Source organism: Megalops cyprinoides, chromosome 21 (genome assembly GCF_013368585.1).
Source record: "Megalops cyprinoides isolate fMegCyp1 chromosome 21, fMegCyp1.pri, whole genome shotgun sequence".
In the NCBI taxonomy this organism is placed as follows: domain Eukaryota; kingdom Metazoa; phylum Chordata; class Actinopteri; order Elopiformes; family Megalopidae; genus Megalops; species Megalops cyprinoides.
The window spans coordinates 20,752,198-20,771,296 of NC_050603.1; the positions used below are offsets into that span (position 1 = coordinate 20,752,198).

The window sequence follows — 19,099 nt, forward strand, 5'->3', positions numbered from 1 at the left end:
AAGAAACACTTGACAAAGCATTTTGTTTGGTAACAAGTCCATGTTATGCAATGTGTTCAGAGCAGAGGTGGACACCCCGGCTTCAGAAAATAAAAATCCTGCCACGTATTTGTTCCACCCATGCACTACAGCAGCTGAATTTAATTAGCACAACTCTTCAGCCAGGCAGAGGAGGTAATTAGTGAAATCACCTTGTTTAGTGAATGGCTAGAACAAATACGTGGCAGGACTTTTACTTTCTGAAGCTGGGGTGTCCACCTCAGGTTTAGAGTCATATTCACATGCTTTGGTCATTGTAATATTGACTGTTTGCTTTTGTGGGTGAGGGAGTCAGTCGCTTTTAACTGAAATTCAGATTGTATTTTCGGAATGTTGTTCAGCTCATGGCCACACTTCGAGAAGAATGGCTACCAGGCCCCACTTTCTACCAGAAGGCCAAGTTCATCACAGTGGCAGTGGAAATGTTCATGATACTGGCCTTTATCTGGAGGAAAGTGCTCACTGTAAGCCTTCATTGTTATTATTATTATTATTACTACTGTAAACAGAGAATGTCAATTCTCGCTTCATATTGTGTCATGAAGTCTTAAGTCAACTGCCCTGTACCACTTTGCCCTGCATTCAGTTAAACAGTTTGTATCGATCATTGGTTCTTTTCTCTTGTTTTTTTTCTTCAGGTTAAAAGCAGGATATACCTATGTAAGTTAAATTATTTATTTTAATGTCAGTTATTTATTTTATGTCAGTGATGAATTTTTAAGTAACCTCTTGATGGAAATCTGTGGTGTGTTAAACTCACATTTAATGTGTGACAGAGTTACATTTTAATTTTGTTTTATTAGTGACAGAGAAGCAGCTTGTTGAACGAGTAGCTCAGCTCATTGAGGAGAAGCATGATGCTCTCATCAAGATATTGGACCTAAAGAAAAAGGTAAGTTTCCAAAGCTTTTTTCTCTGTTTGTTTTGATCTTGAGAACAGCTTTAACAGCTCTCTTTTACTTGTGCAGATCAAAGAACACAACAAGAAGTTTAAGGAGTCAAAGAAATGGCTATGTTCCACCACATGCCAAAACAAGGAGCTGAAGGTGAGAAGCTGAAATGGGTGTTTGGCCATGAGCATCTACACTGGCAGCACAGTACTGTCTGCATTGTCAATTACAACTAAAACCATGACATAGATGCTTCTAAGTTTCAGGATAAAATTCAGAATTGTAACTTTTACATGGAATTCATGGCTGAGACATTCAGTTGCTGTTAAAGAAAATCTTTTTATTTTACACTGTTTCATATTTCAACAAGGAATGTTTCAAGGAGCTGCAGGGACGTTGTGAGCAGCTAAGTGAGGAGAGGGATTCCCTGAACACGGCACTGATGAACCAGATAATCCTGGAGAATGAGATCACTCTGCAGCAGTAAGTGTCAGGCAAGATGCTGTCCAGGAAACCAAGGGCCCCATGCAAACGTGGCATGTCAAATGGGGGAATCAAGCGTAGAATCTCAATGTTGTCATAATTTTAGCTGTAGTTGCATTTTACAGGTACAATGGTCACTAGATGTGCCTATGGATAAGACATAAGTGTAATGGATAAAATGTAATAACTCCAGATAAGACAATACAGCGTTCCATAGATGGCGTTTTCATACTTCATACTTTTTAACTGTTCAGATTCTTTAGAGGTGAGAAACATTGGGTTGTGTTGTTGAAGGCTGACACCCCTGTGCTGTCTATGTTTCAGACAACTGGCTCACGAGGAGTCCGAGTGGCGAGCCAAAGTGTCAAAAGCACTTGAGGAATTTGACATTTATGAAAAGGGAATCAAGGCAATTAAAGATGAACAGGACAAGACTGAAAAGCTCCTGCAGATCCAGGTGAGCCAGTCAAGCTAAGGCTGACGCAGTACAGCAGCAAGAATAAGGTTTGTCCAGCATTGTGGGATTTCTTTCTATGTGCGTACATCTTGGGAGCACCTTTACTCACTGTGCTTCTTGTGCATTTCCATTTTAGATGAAAGAATGTGAAAAAAACTTCCAGGAATCGCAGAGGCTGGTGGCTAATCTGTATTGCCTGAATGAGGAGCAGAGGGTGAGACTCTGAAATGGACAGTAGGCTGGCAGATGAATATGAATATTGTGGGCAAAGTGGATAGCATGAAATGTGGTACATGTGGTGCTTCATGAAGGCACCATAAATTCTTCACTTCAGCAGTAATTTATAAATCAAGTCATAAGAATTTCCCCGCTTTGCAAATGTCCTAATAAAATAAAAAGAACACTGTTGATAATGCCTCACATTTTGATGTGGTTTTAGTGTTACAGCTCCATTCACATTTCGTTTCAGAAATCCATTCATATTTGGTCACATTTACATGAATTCCTGTCAGGGAGAGTAAATTGCTGTCAGTGCAACAATATACATTCACATAATTTTTGTATTTCAATAAGGAGGAGAACACGGAGCAGTTGGCAAGGCGGAATGTTCATGAAACTCCTCTTTTTGGCATGCAGTAGACACACTGCGGCAAAATTTGATTCACATAGTTTTTTTTTTCCGTTTAACTTTTGAAAAGTGATTTCAAAACCTCCAAAGCAATTAAAATGATATTGACACTGAATCAACAGCGTCGCCGTGAAGAGGAGATTGCTGCAAAAGTAAAGGTGTTCATGGAGGAAGTCTGGCTGAAGGAGGTCATCCGGGATGGAGAGTGGCTGAAGGGGGGTCATGAAACGAGGAGCCAGAAAAAGAACAAACGTCACAAACGGAAACAGGTGAGGAGGTTCAGACAGTGATTCTCACAACTCTTCATTCCTGTATGCATTTGCACCAAACCCATTCATTCTTTGCAGAGATCCTTATTAGTGAAGTGAACAGTACCTCACACACCCCATGTGTAACAGTCACACAAAGAGTACACTGTGCAATGCACAATGCATTCTGTTGCTACATTTATCTGAGTGTTTTGGTATGGCCCTGTTTGCTTCTGAGATCACTTGTGCTGATAATCATCTTTCCCTCCCCAGACTGCCTCTCAGAAGAAATCAGCACAGGACAACTAGGTAAGAATGAAGTGATCAGGTATTTTGTTAATTGATTGCTTTGGCCAAGAGAGAATGTTCACTCCCCCTCCTTTCCCTCCAGGTGAAAGAGCGCACATCAGGATGAGAGGAGGCAGATAGGCAGCCACCAGCACAAGCAACTGCTAACATCTACTGAAGACCTTATGAAGTATTGATTGGATGATTAATTCATTTTGGAATGGTTATTAATAAAAGGCTTTTTACTGTCATTTGAGATTTTGCCCGTGTATTGTTTTGACTTGAATCAAAAGGAATACAAGTGTCATCAACGTTACAATACTTCATTCCGAAGATGCTCTTACCCAGAGCTACTTCCACACAAGTAAGCAGATGCTCTGACAGCGGTGGGATTCAAACCCACACCCCCAAAGAGACAGGAGCTGTAATCCAGCGCCTTAGACCACTCAGCCACACTACCAAGTATGCATAGCATTATATGTAAAACATTAAATATTTAGCGTTACCAATTTCAGTTATTATTAGTGGTCCAATCATTGAAGCTAGGTAGCCATCTAAAGCTTCATCTAATAGCTATTATTCTAATAGCAGACTTTACATTCTTTACAACTTGTTATGAACTCCTGAAGCTGCTTAATAACAAACTGATCATTTGAATCAGCTGTGATGGAGCAGGGAGAGATCTAAAACATGCAGGACAAGGGGTCCTGCAGGAGAGGTTTGGGAAACGCTGGTTTAAGCAATACCAAAGCTCTGTGTTGTGAGATAAAGCAATATAACATTACATTATTAGCAGATGCTGCTACCCAGAGCCACTTACAATGTTATCCATTTCTACACCTAGATATTTACTAAGGAAATTGGGGGTTAAGTACCTTGCCCAAAGGTAGAACAGCAGTACCACAGCAGGAAATTGAACCAGCAACCTTTTAGACATGAGTGCTGCTCTTTAACCACTATGCTACAATGCCACCAACATAGTAGTGACAAAGTAGGTAATTAATATTTTGGTGATTTTTGGACTAACATTGATATAAAATTGAAAAATAAACAAATAATTGTTCTACTTTTTTCTTTCTCCACCACTTAGGACAGTGCAGTTGGTCTACAATGCACAATAACAGCACCAATCCTCATTTGGAAACATATATTCATATGATCACTTCTTAATAAGAAAATTATAATCCATGTCATTTTGAAAAAAGTTTGAAGAATCGCTAGCTAATCAAATTTCAGCGGTTCTGCAAATGCACACGAATGATTGTATCGTGTTCAACTTTGGTCCATTTAAATTCAGATTTGAGTTGCACCACACCGTCTGTCTCTATTGAGAAAGCTCACGTCCTTGGCCAGGCCACAGCTAACCAGTCACTTTGTTGCTATTGCTGTATGGACCCCGATATCCAAGATGTAGTCAAGATAGTTAACTAATCTGAACATACACTATAGGCACTTAAGAAGACCCCAAAATGATAAATTAATGAACAATACCTTTGGTACAGGATTGTTCGTGAATAAAATCACTCTCTCAGGGTTAGTCCTGAAAACCAGTATTAAAATCTGTTTAAAAAATTGGAACATAAAATATTTATTCCAGATGATTTTTGATTATGACACATATCCTGTTTTTTCAACATTTTTAGCCATAGCAGAGAAATGTATTGATGTCAGTATGTTACCATTGCGTTGATCTATGTGCACAAGTTGTGTGTAAAGTTTGTAGACAGCTGGCAGAATTCCATTGTATATCAGTCATGTCACTTACATACATTATTCTTTTAAACTAAAGTCATGCAATTCTTGGTTCGGGCTCTAATGGAAAGATAATTGCCTCAGTGTCTATGACAACAATCATGTTATTATAGGTGGTAACAAACACAAGTGAGTGTATAAATTTAATTTGTACCGCGCCCATGCAAACCCTTTGTTGTCCTGTCTTTGATGGGCGTGTAGTGTTACTCAGAGGTGTGCCGGGCACACAGCAAAAAGCAATTAATTGTTACAGATATGGCTGCTTCTCAGAGTAAACTATCAATGGAGTAATTAGGCCTATAATCTGTGCATGTGAAAATAATAATAATAAAAAAATGCTCAAGTTAAAGGAGCAGTTTACAGTAAGTGATTTGGGCAACAAATGAATGAAATCAGTTGACCCAGAAGGCAGTAATACAATATCTGTCTTCTGATGTGTCACTGGTATTCATATAATAACATCCAGTGAACTGATAGAACCTACTTTGTTCCTTTGGATGGAAAAATGAACACATGCAGTGCCCTCAATATTTATTAATATAGCTAGTATCAGAAAACATACTACAGATGTGTTTATGTTGCAATTTTGAGCATTTAACTAGCTGGCAATTAACTAATCCCATTTGCCTTGAAATTTTAGGTGGTGAGCAGTTTGCCTTTATCGTGAAAACACACCTTTTGGGCCAGTACACATGGCCACAGCTAACCAGTCGCTTTGCAACTATTTCTGTATGGACCCCTGTATTGCTGCTTGTAGCTATATTTGTGTTTATTGGTAAATCATAGTAACTCAAAGTAAGATAGATAAAGTAAAAAAAAACAGGTTCAAAACTTATTTTGAGTTAAAATAATCATTATTTTTCAAACTTTGGGACATTTATTAACGAATGGAGGCCTTTTCATACGGTCAGCACTGTGCTCTCTGTGACACTATGAAATGTAACAGTAGCATGACTTTATGCCATAATTCCGAATTTTAACAAACAGAACTTCTCTGCGATCTTTGTATTTCAATGCACTTGTAACTATTTACCATTTGACTTGGTGACACACATACTCCATTTAGTACTGAGATTTTCCGATCGTATTATCTTACATTTTGTTTGCTGCAATACAACCAGCAATCATGCCAAATATTTGGCGCTGGCTCTTAATATTGATATTCAATTTAAGAGTACCCCACTTCGCGGTGGACTGCTACCCGTATACCGGAGGAGATGGTAAGTGCAGCTGAGTTTTGCTACAGAAGCTACTCCATCGCTATCATGAGATCAATGCCCCTAGTGTTTGTTCACATTATCTTACAGCATCGATGATGAACGACACACAACACTGTTGGAGTTTGTAGTTATAATATAATGTAATGTTATGGAGCACACACGGTTAGTTACAGAACTAACATGAATGCTTTATTAGCTGGATTTCATGGAACTGGTCAACGCTGGTCGGCTAACGGTGGCCAGTTCACTGAATTGATAAGTCATGTGGTTTGTGGGCCGGTTACAGGAAAGCTAGCTGGCATGGTAATATACTTTGAAACGGGCACATGCAACTAACTTTGTATCTTTAAATGTTAGCCAGCCTAGTCTGTCTTGTTTAACTATGTCAATTTGCTACAGGTTGACTGCATTTACTTGAACAGAGCAGAAAGATACTTCTAGGTACCAGTGCAACCCTCTTATCTTTATGATGCAAACTGTTTGACATGGTTTATCAAATCGTCCATCAGTGGTTTTATTTACTCTCAGCTATACTGGAATGCATAGCTTTGTTTGTATTCACAGGTGGAGACAAGTGCAAGTCTCTGAAGGAGTGTTAACTAATAAGTGCGATTCTTTCCTTTCTCAAGTGTTACCATGTCCACTGAAGCACAACAGTAATGTACTCCAGGAAGACCCAGGAGCAATTGAGAGAAAGACCTCAGACATATGTCTAATGTCTGACTACAGGAAACTGTCCAGTATTTGCCTTGCGTCAGACCAGCCAACTTGCTGTGCAGTGTATTGTCAAACTGTGAGTACTTTCTAAAAGGATGTGATAACCTGACTTTGATTTTTAATAAGGAGGTTGTCCAGGATGCACATTAACAGTTTAATCAATAACTCAAGCCATCACATGTTGAAACTCTCATATAACGTGACAACTGTCTTTCTTAAGTTTCAACTATGCATGGATACAACAGGCAAGCAGTGCCTATAACTTCAGGACATACCTCCACGTGTGGCGTGGAGTGGAACTGCAGGTAAGTATTTTAACAGCATATCACAAAGGTGTTTTCTTTTCTTGAAGGCTTTAGAATTAGCGTAAGGTAGTATTTTTGCCAAACATTTCACAAAGCATTTTGTTTGGCTAGTGTTCATGTAGTGCAGTATATTCAGTCCGGTCCTGGTGACAAGCTTTCGTGATTATAATAAAGACTGCATTATTTGTGGGTGAGGGAGTCAGTACGTTTTAGCTTAAACTGAAATTGTATTTCTGGAATGTTGTTCAGCTCATGGCCACACTTCGAGAAGAATGGCTACCAGGCCCCACTTTCTACAAGAAGGCCAAGTTCATCACAATGGCAGCGGAAATGTGCATGATACTGACCTTTATCTGGAGGAAAATGCTCACTGTAAGCCATGTAGCACTTGTAGTACTTGTAGACAGTCTGTCTGTCAGTCCTTGCTTCACATTGCTCTGCACTACTTTAAACTGCATGCAGTTAAATAGTTTGTATCGATCATTAATTCTACTCTTTTCTCCTGTCTTTTTTCTCCAGATTAAAAGCAGGACGTACGTATGTAAGTTAAAATTTAAACTTTATTCTTTATATCAGTAATTAATTTCAAAGTAACCTCTTGATGGAAGTCTACAGTATATTAGAATCTAATATTGCGTTTTAATTTTGTTTTATTAGCGACAGAGAAGCAGCTTGTTGAACAAGTAGCTCTGCTCTTTGATGAGAAGCGCGATGCTCTCGTCAAGATGTCTGACCTAAAGAAAAAAGTATGTTTCCAAAACTTTTTTTCCCTTTGTGTGTTGATCTTGAGAACAGCTTTAACAGCTCTCCTTTACTTGTGCAGATCAAAGAACACAAGAAGAAGTTTAAGGAGTCACAAAAAAGGTTATGTTCCACCAAACGCCAAAATAACGAGCTGAAGGTGAAAAAGTGAAATGTGTGTTTGGCTGTGATATAGATGCTTCTTAGTGTAATGAAAGAGAAGACCCAAGTGCAGAGCTCTGGCACTTTAATTAAGACGTCCACCAAATCCAAATCTGCATGCTTGGGAAGGTCAAAAACACAAGCCAGGGTCAAAACAGCAGGGAGGGCTAAACAGGGATCCGTGCAAACAATCCAAATCACAAGACAAAGAGCAAGGTCAAAAAGACAGGCAAACAGGTCAAAAATACAGGAGCAGAGTAGCGAGTGGAAACACCAAAGATACCGTTCAGTAGAGCACGCTCAATACCTCACAAAGAGGTGCCTGAAACTGCAGTCCCCAGTGGTGATTAGTTGAATTTGCTGCAGGTGCAGTTAGAACTCAGGTGACTCAGAGCGTGGGAGTTGGCTGGAGGCAGGTCTGATACTTACTTTCAGAATAAAATTCAGAATTGTGACTTTTACATGGAATCCATGGCTGAAGCTCTTAGCTGCTGCTAAGGCAAAACTTTTTATTTTAAGCCATTTCGTATTTCAACAAGGAATGTCTCAAGGAGCTGCAGGGACGTTGTGAGCAGCTAAGTGAGGAGAGGGATTCCCTGAACACGGCACTGATGAACCAGATAATCCTGGAGAATGAGATCACTCTGCAGCAGTAAGTGTCAGGCAAGATGCTGTCCAGGAAACCAAGGGCCCCATGCAACCGTGGCATGTCAAATGGGGGAATCAAGCGTAGAATCTCAATGTTGTCATAATTTTAGCTGTAGTTGCATTTTACAGGTACAATGATCACTAGATGTGCATATGAATAAGACATAAGTGTAACTGATAAAATTTAATCATAGCTACAGATAAGACACACAGCATGCCACAGAAAGCATCCTCATGCTTTTTTTTTACGTTGTTCAAATTCTTTGGAGATGAGACTTGCACTCTATCCTGTATGTTTAATCAATAACTGTTCATAAAAAATAAAAATAGGATGAGACTAAGATGATGAAACATTACTGGAACTAGAACCTGAAAAAATGCATTGAGTTGATGCCCCTGTGCTGTCTGTGTTGCAGACAACTGGCTCACGAGGAGTCCGAGTAGCGAGCCAAAGTGTCAAAAGCGCTTGAGGAATTTGACATTTATGAAATGGGAATCAAGGCAATTAAAGATGAACAGGACAAGACTGAAAAGCTAGCTGGCAAGCCAGTCAAGCTAAGGCTGACGCAGTACAGCAGCAAGAATAAGGTTTGTCCAGCATTGTGGGATTTCTTTCTATGTGCGTACATCTTGGGAGCACCTTTACTCACTGTGCTTCTTGTGCATTTCCATTTTAGATGAAGGAATGTGAAAAAAACTTCCAGGTATCGCAGAGGCTGGTGGCTAATCTGTATCGCCTGAATGAGGAGCAGAGGGTGAGACTCTGAAATGGGCAGGCTGGTAGACGAATATGAATATTGTGGGCAAAGTGGATATGCAGATGAAATAAGATGACACCATGACATCTTAGCATGAAATGTGGTACATGCGGTGTCTCAGGAAGGTGCCCTAAATTCATCACTTCAGCACTAATTTATTAAATCATACGAGCTACACTGTTTTGCAAATATAGTATCCTAATATAAGAAAAAGAACACTTGATGATACATAACATCTGAACGCAGTCTAGTTTCAGATATACATTTATTATGTGTATCATGTAGCTAGGTAGCCAACTAGCTTTATATTGCTTGGTTTTTAGTGGGTTCGAAAGTGTTGCGTTCTTAAACTGGCTGATGGTCAGTGTGTAACTGTCTCATATCTTGATTCTTTTAGTTACTAAATCTTAGAGAGCTTTTTACTAGCTTCTAGCTACCTAGTTTGTAATATGGAACTGTTTTCTGGTTTGGCTTGTCACCATTTTGCCAGCTAGCTGTGTTTTATATTTCAATTCTGTTTCAACAGCATTTATGACTAGCTAGCCATGAAGTAACTTGTCAGCCACTATTATATCTAGTCAGTGTTTATGAACTGTTTTAATGCAGCGGTCAGCTAAATTGCTACCTAGCTAATATTAGCTAGCTAAATGGCTAACCTTACACAGCTCTCTAACAGGAAGGCAGAGGTGATCGTATGGGAGCTGCTCCTGAGGACACATACAGATCATGGCACACAAACACACACTCGTGTCCTGCCTGATGAGCATACTCTCTTGCCCCCCACTGTTTAAGCAATACCAAAGCTCTGTGTTGGAAAGTAGGTGGTTAATTGTTGTGATGATTCTTGGACTTACAAGGATACAAAGGTAAACAATAAATAGAAAAGGTGAAATATTGTCTGTCACTTAAAATTCAACAAATGATTGTATTGGTGCTTCCCAAAATGTTCTGTTTTTCACTTCCTCCACCAATTAGTAGAAAGCAGTTGGTATAAAAGGCATACTAATGGCCCCAGTTCTCATTTTTAAACATACATTCATATGATTATTTGATAGTAAGAAAATAATAATTCATGTCACTTTGTAAGATGATTAAAAGAGAATGGTGTATGGTACTGCTGTATGGACCCTGGTATTGCTGCTTGCAGCCAAGATTGTCAGCTAAGTTTTGTCTTGGCAAGTGTTTCCCAAAATTGTCCCTGTACATGTTGGGGTTCATGACTTCATCATTAATATGGTACACACATACCTGCTAGTAATTCATTATGTGATGATAAAGCTTTGCATCCACGTGATTAAATCAGCACATATCTTCATCTGATTAACATCAACTTAATTGGAGGAAAACCTCTATTTAAAATATACACATTTGCTAGTTAGTTTGTTGCTGTAAACTTTCTTTCCTCTAAATTAATTCTTCACTCTTCTTTGATCATAAAGATACTGTCTGCTGGTATATTTAAGGAAGATCCAATTTTTTCAGAATGATAAGCTATTTGATTGCAATGCATTTTAAAAATGGTTCTGTGCACTAAATTTTCTTTTGATGGCTGGAGCTTGTTTAAACCTTATCACAAAACGATCTTTTCATATATCTGTATATCTAATGTGAATATGATTGATGCTGTTAACTGTTCAGTTCTTTTTATTGTCTTCACAGGTGAATATTGTTTTCTGGCAGATAATCCTACAGGAATATGTTTTAGATCCACATCAATTTTCAATTTTGACCATCCATGTTTGAGTACAAATATTACCTTATGGGGTATAGATACAATTACAAGGATGAATAATGGTTCCTCTGCACATCCATAGCGTTAATTAACTTTTTAGATTGTTCCAAGGGACCCGTAAATCACATCTTAATATTTAAAGATGCTGAAAGCAAAATTGAATGCTAAGTATCTTTTCGCAAAGTCACCCTTTATCCTCTACTTTGCAACTTTCCACGATGGGTTTATGGCAGTTATTCTGTTGTTTGTGTTACGCATGAAATAGTCACCCAAATGCATGTCATCATTTACGATGAATGTTCACACTTTTGAAACAACAGTGAGGCATGAACTTTTATTGTGTCTAGAACTATTACTGAGTGTGGTGGCAAAGAAACAGTACACATTCTAATGGGAGGTAGTAACTAATTAACTTCAATTTAAAGCACATCTCACAATACCTTTGTTGCAGTAATGTGTCTTAACTACAACAAGCGTGATTAAAACAACACTGTGGCAGTTTTTACTTTTCTTTTAATTAGTGGCATATTGTAATAATAAACCGGTGGTGACATTCATCTGTTTTTGTCTTGTTTTTGTCAATGGTTCTGTGCAAGGCTTCCTGAACAAGTTAAAACCATGTTAGTGTAAATACAATTACAAAAGTGTTTAATGTGTATTACTATTAATCGTATCTGAAAAATGTTCAAAAACTGTATAAACACCCTTAACATAATTCAAAATATTATATTGCCTTCCCTGTATTGCTTTACTGTAGGTTGTTTGCTTTAAGTTAATAAGTTCATCCAAAAATGAATAAGATGACAATGCTATAATGCAAACTGAAAAAAAAAAATAGGAAGAGGGATACCAAATAGAAGCACAAAATTACACAACTATACAGCATAAAAAGTTGCCTGACTGACTTGGGTGCCCTTGTAATTAAACTTGTGCCATCCTCTTGACACATACTCTACATTTGGTATCAAACAGCAAGCAGATCAAGCTGTGAAAAGATCTTTGGAGAGCTGATGAATGAGACAGAAAGTGAATCTTTGAATGTTCGACCAAAGCATCTGTATTTTTAAGCATGAAAAAAGATCTAGGTAACAGGCCCTTTGGGAGGTGGTGTCCAAACTTCTCTGACACTTTAATCAGGATGAGGCAGCCTGCAATCTGAACTAAATAATGGACATTACTTTCAGCGGCAGCAGCTTCAACTCAAGGTTGTGTCACGGTTGTTTTGTGTGGTCAATAGTGTGTGAAGCATCCTCCATGCACAGAGTGGGCTACTGTGTAGGTAAACAATGAACAGTTCTTGCTACTACTAACAGTGATATTTTAACACTGCCTACATTCACTGTGTATCCAAATGGTGATAGTTTCCCTCCCATGACTGTAATGCAGTAGTTTGCTGTAGTTTACAGTGAACTTCCCAGAGTATTTAAGCACCAAAACACCACAGCCTAATTTCCCTTGCACAGGACGCCACGCTGTTGTATTCATTACATGCATTGCACTGTACGTCTTGCGGCTCATAACACAGTGAAACAAGGAGAGATAAGTGTGCTGCAGAGCATGCCTAATGTGGTGGTGTAAGCTGGTGCACCGCACATAAAACAGCAGAAAGAGCAGTTTAATATATATAAAAATGGCTTATAAAAACTCAAGCACAATTCAGAATGCTCTGTCAGCTCCACATATCCCCCCCCGCCCCCCAGTAAAAACTCCCTCCCTCTTTCTGCAGCCATACGCCTGTATTTATACAAGGTTGTATGGACATTGATTAGGTGATTGTTTGATTCATCAGCCAATGGTAGGCTTCGTTGACACACATTACACACACACACACACACACACACACGCACGCGTGCACATTGTGTGCATGACAATTAATCAGTATGAAATGAATGGATGTGAATTAGATTGTGAATGGAGATCTGCCATTGATAAGGTGATGGAAACTGTGGATCCCTCCCTCCCCAATGCATTTATTATCACCCTCACTCAGATTAATAAAAAATAAAACCATGTTACTGACTACAAAACCTGTTTAACATCAGCACAATGGTCAACCTTCACAACTTGAACTATGTTGAAACATTCATAATTTAATATGAGTTTTCCCCAAGGAAATATTAGTTTATTTTATCTCACCGAAAAAAAAAAAGACAAACCAAAAAAAGGAAAATTGCAACACTGCGTCTAGAGGAGAAATGAAACTCAATATTTACTTTGAGCAGATAAACTTTCAGTGATTGGGATGTAATAAATCTTGACTCCAAACAAAAATCTGGGTGATGGTTGATTTTCCAAATATGAAGAAGAAATGACTCAAGCTTCACACAAGTGGCACAGTTTGAAAAGCAATCTTTCACCCTTGTTATTGACTTGGAACTTCCATTATTATCCTGTTACACTCTACAGCAGTCCAATTATCCCATAATTTGGGCTTTATTAGCACGTACTTACAGGATAATAGCTGAGGCTGCATGGAATTGAGCGTAAATAAAGGTTATCATGCTGACATCGCGTCTCAAGTGCCCTGTCTTTCATAAGGACACACAGCTAAATGTTACAAGGGCAGGGCTTTGTCCTCAGCCCTTGAAAAACAATAGTTAAAATCTTCAATCATATTTATTAACAATGAAATACCATGAGCACAGTTATACATGCATCAGCCTCATGACACAGAAGTTGGCCTTTGCTAGGGGATGTTTAGCAGACAACCATAGGTTCTGGTAAACTTGTGGTTTCTTTACAAGGTATTATTCAAGCATGTCTTGACAGTTAATGACACCATATCTTATATAACAGAAGATGCCGTGTTATCAGAGAGATTATGTGGCAACATCTGCACTGGCAGGGTTTGCGAAAGAAATAATGGCCAATTGTAACAGACCAAATGTATTCTTTGTAATGTATTACTGAAAAAAGTCACAATCATTCAATATCCACTGAATAATCTGGCGTTTGTTTTCTTTGGCCCATTTCCCCTTTGTTCTTCAACAGGGCATTCTAGAACCGCTTCCACATTCCATATGTGTTTGGAGGTCTATTTGTTCATCTGTGCCTAAAAAATCTTTCAAAAATCTGTGGTGAATGGGGAAGTTACACAGCCAGCAGTTGTAAATAAATTTCAAATTTCATGTCTGGTGTATCATTTAAATTTTTTAGCACTGGTATAAAGTCAAAAATGCTTTGGATTTCAAAATGTGTACAGAACCCTTTAAACAGGCTTTGTAACTGGGGTTCTATAAACGCTGAGACAAGCCATCCAAAAACAAAACAAAACAAAAAAAGCATGAACACAACATTACAGAAGGAATTGTTCTCTCTTTGTGCTTCCAGATCCTTTCAGGAAGAGCCAACAATGAACTGGAATGTTTTGAAAAGCATTATGACACAGTGAGGAAGAATGTAACACAATAAACCAAAGTGCTGTTATTGTCTCCAAGATGCCACAGTGATAACAACATTCATGTCAACATAGAACAGCACATACAACATGTCACACCAGGGAATACTGTACACTGTACAGCTGCCACACTTGTACAGGGAGTGCCCACACACACACAAATGTATTGACAATGTATTTTAAAGAATGTATTTTTCATCTCAATCAGTATATTTAAATACCTAAATTGTTGCCATTATGTATATTGTGATATATTCCTGATTTGCATTAATATATTTTAACTTAACAACGCATGTAACTGTAATTCTCAATGCAATTTTTGGACTGAACAACACATTTCAACATATTTCATTTAAGGGTGAGCTTGGAACCTGTAGGTTGCAGGTTCAGACCCCAAATGGGGGCAGCACTGTTATACCCTTGAACAAGACACTTAGTCATACAAGTCAAGCTCCACAGAGTAAACACCCAGCTGTATAAACAGTTGATATATAAAAATGTAAGCTATGCAAATGACCCTGGATGAGGACATCCACAAACCAAATAAACTTTGACATGGATTTGAACATGGCTAGTGGGCATTCTAACTGCTGTGCAAAAAATCCCATGTTTGTTGGGTGCAATTCATTTCCCTCTAAACCCTTATGAACAATTACATTTAAAGTACACTATACAGCTAAAGTTTCCATATTGAGCCCTATGCACAGGATGAAGCAGAGAAAGTGAATCACACACAGAGCACTCTCGATCTTGGGTTCTCTTCCTATAAAGTCACTTAAAAACTGAATCAGAAGTTGTAGAATGCAATTATTTTTCCTTACTTGAACAGTCAAGGAGAAAATTAGGACTTTACAATGAACTCAGAACAAAAGGAAAAATGTACAATCCCAAGGACATTGTTTAGTCAGTGAAGATCTTAGATATTTGAACAAACTCGCAAAATATTTGTTTGCCAGCAATTTAAAAGCAAATTAAAAAATACCACAGGCGTAAGGTACATACTCATAAAGCAAAGAGTATCCCAGCTCTGCAGAATATTCAAACATGATTTTCAGTCGAACACAACCACAAACTGAAAGCAAACCCTCATCTATATAAATCCCGCAAACGAAGATACCAGAAACGTATGTATAATTTATACCCACAACAAATCCCAAGATTTATCTTCGGCGGCGTTGCCATAAATTCTCAGACTCAAATATCCTCGTGCGATCCTTTTTAATACAGTGCATCCTCTGCCCCGCCCGAGACAACGATGAATCATATTCCGATTGTTATCTGCCAGCCCCGAGGATAAATCCTAAAAAAACAGCGGAAGGAACAGGGGCCTGTTGATACAGTCAGAGGAGATGAATGCATCTCAGGACCCCTCTCAGCTGTGGTCTGGGACTAATTCACTTCCCAGATCCCTCAGAAATGGCCAAAGCTGAAAATACTGAACACACATCTGGCTCTGGTGTTGGCTTGGAGGGGTGCCAGTGGTAAATTGATGGATCTGTTGCGGGCCGTAATCCGATATCCCCTTTGTTTCAAAGCGTTTGCATTCTTGTTATCTTTAGCTGTTGGTCGTGTCTCATTTGTTTTTCCGTTGGGTTTCAAGTACAATATACAGAATACATACAAAGCAAATTTTCTACCTGTGATTGATGTGTTTTGCCATGTTCCTGAAATGGTACAACAGAAAATGAAGTAACAAGTCTTGCTTTTTCTGAAAAAAAAAAAAAAAAATCTTCGTTTTTTGGCTCTCATTACGCTCCATCCTTTCACTTTCACAATCATGTTTGTTTGAGATATAATCTAAAATAATCTCTGACTTTTGTGATTATTGATATGACAGTGAACACCTCTGGTTATTTGTGCTTCTATGGAGTGATCATGGAGGGGTTTGCATGCACATATGTAATGATCACATGGCCATAAAATAGTCCTTGGGGCCAAACTTGAGACATCAAACATAGGCTTTCATGGTCCAGAAAACACAGCAGATAAAGTCATTTCCTGTATCTGAATTTCACAAGTTCGTGTGCATGGTTCAGGGGTGCAGATATGCACCACAGAGCAACTATCTCACCTGTTCTCCCCTCCCTGGAGATGGTGTAGTAGTGACTGGTGGAGGAAATGGTACTTTCCCACCTGGGTGTCCTTGGGTCCTGGGATCTCAGGGTCCACCACAATGACGGCCATTGTGCCCAAGCTGGCGTAAGGCTCCGTGTGGTCAGGTGACACCCGCCAGTGCGGCCAGGAGTCTAAATGCCCACGCTGTAACTGAAGATCCCACAGAGGGTTCACTGCACTCAGGCTAACAGGGAATAATTGTGCAAAACATCTCACTTCCCTCTCCACAGTCTGCTCTGACCTCAATTCCAATACCTTCCTTCCAGCCAATCATGTGAAGGAAGAATGAGTATTAATGTAAAGCATTTTTAATACGGACATTATGTGCTTACTTTAAATGTCATTCAGTTATTGGAAAAAAGCAAACACTCTCAGATACTTATGATATATCCAAATTCAGTGAGGATAATGAGGCAACAGTAAGCCTAACCTCATAAGAAGGCAGCAGAAGATTAATGTTAAAAACACATGCATTGGGTTGTAGGCATCTTTACCAGTCAATTTTACCATGCCCACTCAGACAGCTTCAGACCCGGTAATAGCTACCGTTTCATTTTCAGAGCCTTTGGCAGACGTTTATAATTTAAGAAGTACTGCTGTATTTCATCATGATTCCATCAGTTTCCAACGCCTCTCAGCATTATCTTTTACTTAGTGAGTGGAGTCGCAAGCAGTACTTTGGCCACTTTAGCTTCTAACAAGTAAACAAACAATATTTCCCACGTATTTGCCCTGCCCATGGTTAAAAACTGAAAGAATACCATAACAGTCTGAGCAATTTTCTATGCAAGGCAAATAAATTATTTTTTCGTGACTTACACACAAATAACATTTTCTAACCTGATAGTTTTCCTGCAATTTTGTCTTCCAATTCTCATCTATTTTAGTCACTGCTCATATGTCAGCATGTAATTCACTTTTCACTCTACGGTGGGTTGGGCACTTTTGACATATCTTATTGTTGTTGAGTTCAGTAACTAAAAGTACTCCAGCAAAAACAAAAAAATGGTACAGGAAAAAATGTTCAAAGGCAACTGTCTGTGCCTTTGAACATTTATAGAAAAATTTATAGTTTACAATTTATAGGTTACTTTAGACTGAGCAGTTGTACTTTTCTCCATTTTGTAATGAACTGGGAAAGTGTTGGGCTCCTTTTACATTGGAAAGTGATAGAGCCAAAGAAATTTTTATTACACGTGTAAATATTTAATGTGGTTTTATACTACAGTTAAATGGACAAATAAGTAACAGACAAGGTGTTGAGAGTTGATACATGTGGCTTTGAACTCTAGCAGTGAGTCACTGCAGTGAGATGTATGATTCATGATATTTATAACAATGATTCTCTGGTTGTTGTTAATAAAAAAGATATGTGTTTGGAGGTCTATTTGTTCATCTGTGCTTAAAAAAATCTTTCAAAAAAATCTAAATCTGTGGTGAATGGGGAAGTTACACAGCCAGCAGTTGTAAATAAATTTCAAATTTCATGTCTGGTGTATCATTTAAATTTTTTAGCACTGGTATAAAGTCAAAAATGCTTTGGATTTCAAAATGTGTACAGAACCCTTTAAACAGGCTTTGTAACGGGGTTCTATAAACGCTGAGACAAGCCATCCAAAAACAAAACAACAACAACAACAAAAAAAGCATGAACACAACATTACAGAAGGAATTGTTCTCTCTTTGTGCTTCCAGATCCTTTCAGGAAGAGCCAACAATGAACTGGAAGGTTTTGACAAGCATTATGACACAGTGAGGAAGAATGTAACACAATAAACCAAAGTACTGTTATTGTCTCCAAGATGCCACAGTGATGACAAAATTCATGTCAACATAGAACAGCACATACAACATGTCACACCAGGGAATACTGTACACTGTACAGCTGCCACACTTGTACAGGGAGTGCCCACAAATACACAAATGTATTGACAATGTATTTTAAAGAATGTATTTTTCATCTCAATCAATATATTTAAATACCTAAATTGTTGCCATTATGTATATTGTGATATATTCCTGATTTGCATTAACATATTTTAACTTAACAACGCATGTAACTGTAATTCTCAATGCAATTCTTGGACTGTACAACACATTACAACATATTTCATTTAAGGATGAGCTTGGAACCTGTAGGTTGCAGGTTCAGACCCCAAATGGGGCCAGCACTGTTATACCCTTGAACAAAACACTTAGTCATACAAGTCAAACTCCACAGAGTAAACACCCAGCTGTATAAACAGTTGATATGTAAAAATGTGAGCTATGCAAATGACCCTGGATGAGGACATCCACAAACCAAATAAACTTTGAAATGTATACAATCTGCAATACACCCAGTGCCTGTTAGCATTATAGAAAACACACTGTATGATAATCTGGTACAGGGCAGCAGCATGCAGTTATTAGAAAATGAAAGACTAATTATGCAAGTGCAATTTATTCCCCTGCTACCAATTCGCACTGATTAACGTTTCTGGCTTCCAATTAGACCTTGTGCATTTCCTTCACCATCT

At 38.5% G+C, this 19,099-nt stretch overlaps 1 non-coding gene across 1 annotated transcript; it reads right to left on the bottom strand.

Annotated features, from left to right (window-relative positions):
* Positions 1–3,411: 3,411 nt before the first annotated feature.
* Positions 3,412–3,493, bottom strand: trnac-aca. The gene has a single exon. It is a non-coding gene; the product is annotated as a tRNA-Cys (tRNA).
* Between the last annotated feature and the right edge of the window lie 15,606 nt (positions 3,494–19,099).